This window comes from Octodon degus, unplaced genomic scaffold (genome assembly GCF_000260255.1).
Source record: "Octodon degus isolate 3935 unplaced genomic scaffold, OctDeg1.0 scaffold00342, whole genome shotgun sequence".
Lineage (NCBI taxonomy): Eukaryota > Metazoa > Chordata > Mammalia > Rodentia > Octodontidae > Octodon > Octodon degus.
The window spans coordinates 551,440-560,018 of record NW_004524918.1 but is presented as its reverse complement, the minus strand read 5'-3'; the positions used below and the strand labels follow the sequence as shown (position 1 = coordinate 560,018).

The 8,579-nt window shown below is 45.1% G+C and overlaps 2 pseudogenes; one reads left to right on the top strand and one right to left on the bottom strand.

Annotated features, from left to right (window-relative positions):
- Positions 1-1,812: 1,812 nt before the first annotated feature.
- LOC101583262 lies at positions 1,813-2,305 on the bottom strand (annotated as a pseudogene).
- A 1,589-nt stretch (positions 2,306-3,894) lies between these two features.
- Positions 3,895-4,311, top strand: LOC101582859 (annotated as a pseudogene).
- The last annotated feature ends 4,268 nt before the right edge of the window (positions 4,312-8,579 follow it).

Genomic DNA, 8,579 nt, shown 5'->3' with positions numbered 1-8,579 from the left:
GGCATAATCAGGATCCTGCCGGGCCCTGGGTCATCTCACTCACTTGCCGGCCTGCACTCTGGGTCTAATCAGGATCCCGCGGCCCTTGGTTGTCTCACTCACTCGCCAGGCCTGCGCTCTGGGTCTCTATTTTTTATTTTTTTAAATTTTAGTAAAATCTTTTTTTTTTTCTCCTAATGCCTTCAGGGCAGGTTTGACTGGATTGAGTTGTGGGATCGAACCACAGCAACCTGAGCCTGACTGCTTTTTTGAAGCAGCTACTTAAAGAACTGAGCTAAGGGGCAGGCCCCCCCCCCTTTTTAATGTATTTAGTACAAGGTCTACAGGGTCTCACTATGTAGATCAGACTCATAGTGATCCTCCTGTTTTCAGCCTCCCAAGCACTGAGATTACAGGCGCATGCCACCACACCTAGTCTCAATCGCAGTCTCAGCATGTGCAGTTTGTGGTGCCGGGGATCAAACCCTGGTCTCTGCTCTGCTAGCCTGCTGAGCTATCTGGTTAGCCCTAAATCTAATTTTTGAATTTTTCCTTTTACAGATTATGTTTCTGGTGTCATGTCTAATAACTTTTTGCCTGGTGATAATGGTTCATACATTGTGTCAGATTGAGAAGTTTAAAAGTTTAACTAAGTGGCTCAGCAGGAGCCAGGTTCCTTACTTTGTAAACATCCTCATCCTGTGTTGGAGGAGGGAACAGAGATTGTGTGAGTGCTACACCTGCCCTTGCCGTGTGTGTGTGTGTGTGTGTGTGTGTGTGTGTGTGTGTGTATAACCTGCATACAAGGGAGGAAGAGAAGCTTGGTACCACCCCCCATTTTTGCTCTTGCTGCTTTTGCTGTCTTTGGCTGCCTTGAACTGCTGCCCCGTGCCACGCTACCCTGCCTTGGAGCCAGCTGATTACAGACTGAAACCTCTACTAACTGTGAGTGAAATCAACCTGTCCTTCCTTAATTTTGGGCTTTGGGTATTTTGTCTCAGCAAGGAGAAAAAAGTAACCAAGATACTGGTCTTTTCTTTTTTCTTTTTTTAAAGATAATTGTATTACTAATTTCTATTGGTTTATTTTTTTTAAATAATTTTATTGAGAAACAAATATGAGACAGTTCCAAATCCGATTAGTAGGACAGTTTCAATAATTAATGCATTGCATATTGTTGTCTTAGTGGTTATTCATTGTACAAGATGCAGACATGACATCCTGTTTACAAACACTATTAGAACAAATCTTTCTATTCATTGAATTAAGAGAATGTAGCTGTATATCTATCCTAACTATTTTGAATATACAGATACAAAATGGTCGTTCATTTGAAGATATTGGTCTTAGGTCCTGAAAAGTTTTTATTTTTTCTAAAACTTCTATAATTTTACATTTGTATTTAGATTAGTATTACTTTTTGAAGTAATTTTTGTATAAGGTGGGAGGCCTAAGCAATTATTTTTGTAGATTCCTTTGCATTTTTTATATACACAATTATGTCATTTGCAACTAGGGATGGCCTTATTTGTTCTTTCTTTTTTATGTGTTTTACATCCTTACTGGATAGCACTTTTGGTGCATGCTTGTTTCTTTTGTTCCCTCCATTCTGCTATGTTTTTTTTTTTAATCGTTATTTAGTTTTATTCATAACCATAAACTTAACTCTGCAATCCAGGTACATTTGGAGGGGGGCAAGGAAAACATGGAACCCAAAGAACTGCGATAAGAGCAGAGATAATGGGGCGTTTTGAGCAGGCAGGGCGCAGGGTGCTCTCCTGAGTTAGAGGAATGGTCTGGTCTGGTGGTGGCAATACACACAAGTCACATGCGTTAGAGCTGTCCACAGTCTGTGGTGGTGGTCTTCTGGCTGGTCTTGCTGTTCCTGGACCTGAAGCACTCCATGGCCTCCACCATGTTCACGCCCTCTTTCATCTTCCCAAAGACCACATGCTTGCTGTCCAGCCGCTCAGTCTTGGCAGTGCAGATGGAAAACTGGGAGCTGTTTGTGTTTGGCCCAGCATTTGCCATGGACAAGATACCAGGCCTGTGTGCTCCAGGATGAAGTTCTCGTCGTTGAATTTCTCCCCATAAATGGACTGCCACCAGTGCCATTGTGGTGCGTGAAGTCACCACCATGGCATATAAATCCTGGAATAATTCTGTGAAAGCAGGAACACTTATAACCAAATCCTTTCTCTCCAGTGCTCAGAGCACAAAAGTTTTCTGCTGTCTTTGGAACTTTGTCTGCAAACAGCTCAATAGAGACGCAGCTCAAGGGCTCACCATTGGCAGCAATATCGAAGAACACGGTGGGGTTGACCATGGTTGGCAACAAATGACTAAGAGGATAGATAGAGGCATCTGCAAAGCTCCATTCTGCTGTTGAGCTATCTATGGAAAATTTTACTTTGTTTGTAATACTTTTCTATTCTTTTTTTCTTTTCTTTTTTTACTATAGTGTCTACAAGATCTCACTACACAGATCAGACTTGTAGTAATCCTCCTGTTTTCAGTCTCCCAAGCACTGGGATTACAAGTGCGTGCCACCATGCCCAGTCTCATTCACAGCATGCCAGGGATCAAATCCCAGTCCCTGTACCTGCCAAAGGTGTTTTAATACACTGAGCTATCTGGCTGTCCCTCTATTCTAAAATTTCCATTTGACTTTTCTTTATAGCTTCTGATTTTGTACTAAGGCTTCCTAAATTTTTATTTATTTTAAGTGTGTTTACAGTTTATCATGACTGCTTTAAAATTTTTATCAGTTAATTCTAGCATCTCTGTCATTTTAGTATTAGCATCTGTTTTTTTTTTTTTTTTTTTTGCAGTACCAGGGATTGATCTCAGGACCCTGCACTTGCCAGGCAGGCACTAATTCTACTGAGCTATTTCCCCAGCCCTGGCATCTGTTTATTGTCCTTTTCATTCAGTTTGAAGTCTTCCTGATTCTTGGTATAATGTGTAGAGAGCCTATACCGCGAATCGCGGCATCAGAACCAAACTCCTAGGGACCATTGGGTGAGGCCTGCTGCGGCCCTTGAAGCCTGCGCTAGATTACCCCTCCCACCGAGTGTGCCAAGATGGCGCTCATTTCCTGCTTCCGCAGTCGCTATACACCCGCCTATAATGATGTAAGATACCTTCCCTGAGATTGTAACCAATGGCGCTGTAACATGTATCAACCCTCGATTGGACAGTGTGAGGATATAAAAGAAACGCTCCGCGGACGCGGAGGGTCAGAGACAGGAAGAGGGACGGAGAGAGGAACTGTGCTCTCTCGGGGCGCATCACTCAGGAGAACGATTAAAGCCTTTCCGCCGCACAAATCGTGTTGAGTGCTTTCCTGCTGGACGGGAGGGCGCCCGACAATAATGAGTGCTTTTTGATTGAAACCTGAGCATTTTATGTCATGGTGGAACACACTGAGTTTTACTTAACCCTATTTTTGTTGTTATTGACAGGCTGTCTCAGTTACTTTTCTGTCATTGCTGTGACAAAATACCCGACATCCAGAATTAAGGAAGGAAATGTTTATTTAACTCACAGTTTGTAGAGGTTTCATTCCATCCTTAGCTGGCTTGAAGGCATGGTGGCACATGGCAGAGAACAGCAGTCTATGGTGGTAGAAAGCAGCAAAACAGCAAGAGTAAAAAGGAAAGAGCAGTGGCAGTGGAAGAGAGAAAGCCTTTCTCCCTTCCATATATTGTGTTCAGGCTCTCTGCCCCACATTGGATCATGAATTGATCACCAACTCTAGAAGCCCTCCCCAGTGACTGCACAAGGCTTTGGGGGGACAACTAGACACAAACCACAACACAGGGCCTTGCTGTGTAGTTCAACTGGCCTTGCTCACTCTGTAGCCCAGGATGGGCTTAAACCTGTGGCAGGTAAGCAGTCTCCGAGATGCTTCCTGTCCGTACTGTAGAATCACCATGATTCTTCAGAGGCTCTTCAGGTTTTCCTCAATTGTTCAGTTGGCGATCTCTGTCCACTTGCGAAGGAACATTGGTGCTGCAGCAGTGGCCTTTAATAAGGAGCTTGATCCCATACAGAAAATCCTCATGGACAAGATTAGAGAATACAAGTCTAAGCGACAGGCATCTGGAGGACCTATTGATACCAGCTCAGAATATCAGCAAGATCTGGAGAGAAAGCTTTTTAAGCTTAAGCAAATGTATGGTAAAGCAGACATGAACACATTCCCTAGCTTCAAATTTGAAGTCATCGACAAACCTCAGGCTTGAAGAAATAATGTGAAATTGGCCTGGTAGTTTGTCATGGATTTGTGGTGTAACTAATACATATCAAAATGAACACAATTTCACAACCAAAAAAACAAACAAACAAACAAACAAAAAACAAACAAACAAAAAAACCTGTGGCAATCCTCTGCTTCAGTGCCCCACCATGCCTGGTTTAACCCTATTTTAGCTGGCTTCCTCTGTCACTCTGTTTCAGGGGAGGAGGATGGTGCTCCCTCAGTACTTCCAGGTAAAGGTAGAAGTCCAGGTCGCTCACCCTGCTTCCTCTGACACCCAATGGGAGGTTCCCTATTTTTTTCTGTTGGCTGAGTTTCAGCTCTTCACAGTTCTTACTAATACTGTGGTTTTAGGGGAGCATTTGTTATTCATAGTGTGAAAGTCCCAGTTCCCTCCTGAGCTCCTCTGGGGGTACTCGGTCCCCTTGTTCCTGTCTGGTGAGGTGGAGGATTGGGTTCCACACTGTCACAGTAACATGAATGAGGTGGGGCTGCAGCTGTTCTTCTGGCATTTGGCTAGGATAGGATGTTTATTGCCAAAGAGTTTTCTGCCTGCCAGGTCACCCCTTTGCTTGTCCTTTGGATACTGAGAACAGCTTTTTGATGGTTTCTGCCTGTGCCCATTGGCATACTAGGTTGTCAGCTTCTCTAGTACCTGGCCTGAAATAATAAGACAGATAGGAAGCCCAGCGAAGTCTCGTTCTTGGGTCCTGAGGTCCCTGGCTTATCTGTCTTCTTTCTCTCTCAGAGTCTTCTAATGTTTGTCTTATATATGACATAGAGCTTTTTAAGTTGTTTTTAGAACCAGGAATAGAAAAAGTATACCTATTCCATCTTCCTGCAAGTGGAAATGCCTTTTAAAAATTATACTGAGGTACAAATTACAGTGCCATGGGCCAGTTTTTCCATATATGCATTACCTGGGAACCACATCTTAGCAGGCTCCCTGTCCTGGGAGGGAGACATTTTTATTTGTACCTTTGAAGGATTGGTAAGAGGTAGGGGAACTTCACCCTGTTCCCATGAAGTGAGGTATCCTAGATTCTGTGGATGACTGCCAGGCCTGTCCAGGCCTGTTTGGCTGATCATGTCCCTCCTGCTTGGCCTGGATCACCAGACAGCGTTGAGTAGGCTGTGGCTGTCGGATGCAGGTGGGGAGGCTCTACTCTGCTGCCATCAGGCTCACTGTCAGGAAGCAGAAACAAATTCTAGCCTTTAGACACCCTGTTTCCCAACCTTTGGGGTTAGTCCTTCGTTTCCTGTTGCTCAACCTCACTTCACAGTGAGTCCACATTCATTTTATCCATAAACAGGCTGTATTTTGGATCCTTAAGGGCACGGCTACTACAGCTGCTTTATTCTGCATAGCTCTGGATTATAAGGCTGTAAAGGGATGAACAACTTGCTGGGGATTTGAAAGACAGGATGGAGAAACACTGCATATAAGAGACAGACAGACATTTGAAGTCAGCTTTGCTATGACTCATTTGGGTAGTCTCAGTTTCCTCATCTGTAAAATGGAGCCAGTTATTACCAGTTTTAGAGGAATGAAGAGGATGGTTGGGAATTCCACTGTGTGAAAAATTCGACATAGAGTAGGAGACAATAAATATACATGATCATTATTATCAATGTGATAAACTAATGGAAAACTGCACTTCTCTGTCTAGTTGGCACCTTTCCACAAGCTTGGTCCCTAATCCCTGTTCCTGTAGGGCTCCTTAGGATGTGCTCTGACAGAGAAGAAAGGGAGGTCTCAGAGCCAAAGCAGAGCTGGTTGGTACCTGGGCACAGCAAGATAAGCCCCTCACACTTCCCTGCCAGGCTGATGAATAGCCAGCACTTATTAAGCACCGAGTGCACACCATACTCTGTACATGGCCCCTGTGTGGGAGAAAGCATAGATTCAGTTTTACTACAGAGGAAAAACCTGAGTTGTATAGAACCAGTATTTGAGCTGAGGCCAGTTTGGTGGGTGCGGCTAATCCTGCCTAAAACCTCACTCTACTTAATCCTGCTAGTCTAATCTGCCTTGAAGGAGGGTGCAGGCCAATTAGCCAGTAGAAGGCCCTCCAACTGCTCCCTAGATTTACTCACTCAGGGTGTTTGCCCACCAGGCCAGCTGCACAGGGCCACCTCTCACTTCAGACAGCTTTGTGTGCCTGGGCCCAGCTGGACAGAGTCTGGAGGCCGGGGGAGTTTGCACCACAGGGGCCACAAGGCCATGTTTCTTAACTTCCTTTCTAACTGGATGCTCCAGACCTAGGGTGATGGGGGGTCAGTTGGCATGGTGGTGGCACTGAGGAGGTGAGTGCTCTAGAGCCAAATCTCAGCTCTGATTTGAGGGTGGGTGGTGCTGTGTGAAGAAGTTGGCTGCCAGCAGTTGGGATCCCTACTTGAGCCCATTCTCTGCTGCCAGTCAGGGTGAGCATCTGTAAAGCTCCTTAGGGTGTCTTCTAGCTTTAGCATTGTCGCCTCCTTTCCCTGTGTCCTTCTCTTCAGCTTGTAGGTCCTCCTTTCTCCACCTGTGCATCTACCCTGCTGTCTTGCTCCCCTCCCCACCTCTACCATCCTCTTTCCACACAGCTTCCTAGCACTGAAGATAAGCGGCCATGTTTCAATTTGTCTTCTCTGCTTTTTTTCAGTATAGTTCTGACTTTTTCAGCTATCAACACTTCAATGTAAGAAATTCATGTCTGAAAAGTGTGTGTGTGTGTGTGTGTGTGTGTGTGTGTGTGTGTGTGTGTGTGTGGCTTGTGTGGTGCTGTGGGCTAACAGCCTCCTTAGGAGCCAGTTAACAGGAGGAAGCTCCAGTCACCAAGTGCCACCTGCCCCTACTCTTGCCCCCATAAGCTGGATTCCACTTTTTTTTTTTTTTTTTTTTTGCGGTACCGGGGATTGAACTCAGGACCCTGTGCTTACCAGGAAAGCACTTATTTTACTGAGCTATCTCCCTGGCCCTTTTTTTTTTTTTTTTTTTTGTTTGTTTGTTTGTTTTTTGCGGAACTGGGGATTGAACTCAGGCCCTCGCGCTTGCCAGGAAAGCACTTATTCCACTGAGCCATCTCCCCGGCCCCTTGTTTGTTTTTTTGAGAGAGTCTCACTATGCAGTTCATGCTGGCCTTGAGCTCACTTTGTAACTCATGTTGGTTTCAAACTCACAAAAATCCTCCTGCCTTAGTCTCCCCAGTGTTGGGATTACAGGAGCGCCCCCACCCCCCTGCCTGTGTTCACTTTTGATCCCTTACCTGTGCCAACTGCTAGAGCAATGGTTCTTACACTCTCCTGAAAATTCTGCTTTTGTGATTATCTTTGATAATTTTTAGAGCACAGAATCCAGATTTCTCAGCCTGATGTCCGTAGTCTTTCTGGCCCCTGTCAGCTTTTTAATGGTCCTTGCTTTACTGTGTTCACATTCACACACTAACTGTCCACCTGTGATCTGTATGGGCTAACACAGGCAAGCACCCTCCCCACATGCCATGGTCCTGACTCCTAGAACCTAGAATATGACTATTTGGGCTTAGGGCCTTTAGAGAGGAAATTAGGTGAAAATGAAATCATGAGGGAGGGCCTTGTCCAATATGACTTTGGGCATATAAAAGAAGGTGAGGACACAGACACACATAGGAAAGACCTTGGGAAGACACCAGAGGAAGATGGCTGTCTTGGAGAAAGACCTAGAAGAAAACACCTCTGTCAACACTTGATCTTGGACTAGAGCTAGAAAGCTTCCAGCATTGGGAGGAAATAAACTATCAATGTTTAAGCCAGGTAGTGGTGCTCTGTTATGGTAGACCTAGTAGACTTGTCCAGGCGTGTTATGGTTTGTGTCTAGTTGTCCCCCCCAAAGCCTCATGAAGTAATGGGGCAGACTTCTAGAGTTTGTGGTTAATTCATGATCCAAGGCTGGGATTATGGGTCTGAGTACTGCTGGGATTAAGGATGTGAGTGCTACACCCAGCCTGGGGCGCACAGCCGGAATGTAATGTAACATAAGAGAGACAGAGAGACAGACTTGTTCTCTGTTGCCATTGTTGTTGCTACTTCTCCCTTTTACCTTCTGCTCTTTGCTGCAGCCATGAAAGGTTGCTCTGTGCCGTGTGCTGCTCTGTCTTGGAGCCAGCTGAGTATGGACTGAAACCACCAGTAACTGTGAGCTAAATAAACCTTTCCTTCCTTCATTTTAAGTGACAGTTATTTGTTCCAGGGACGAGAGAAAAGTAACTGAGACAAGGGTCTACCACAATCCATCCATTTAGGTACATAAGACTGGGTAGTGGGCTCTCTCTCTCTCTCTCTCTCTCTCTCTCTCTCTCTCTCTCTCTCTCTCTCTCTC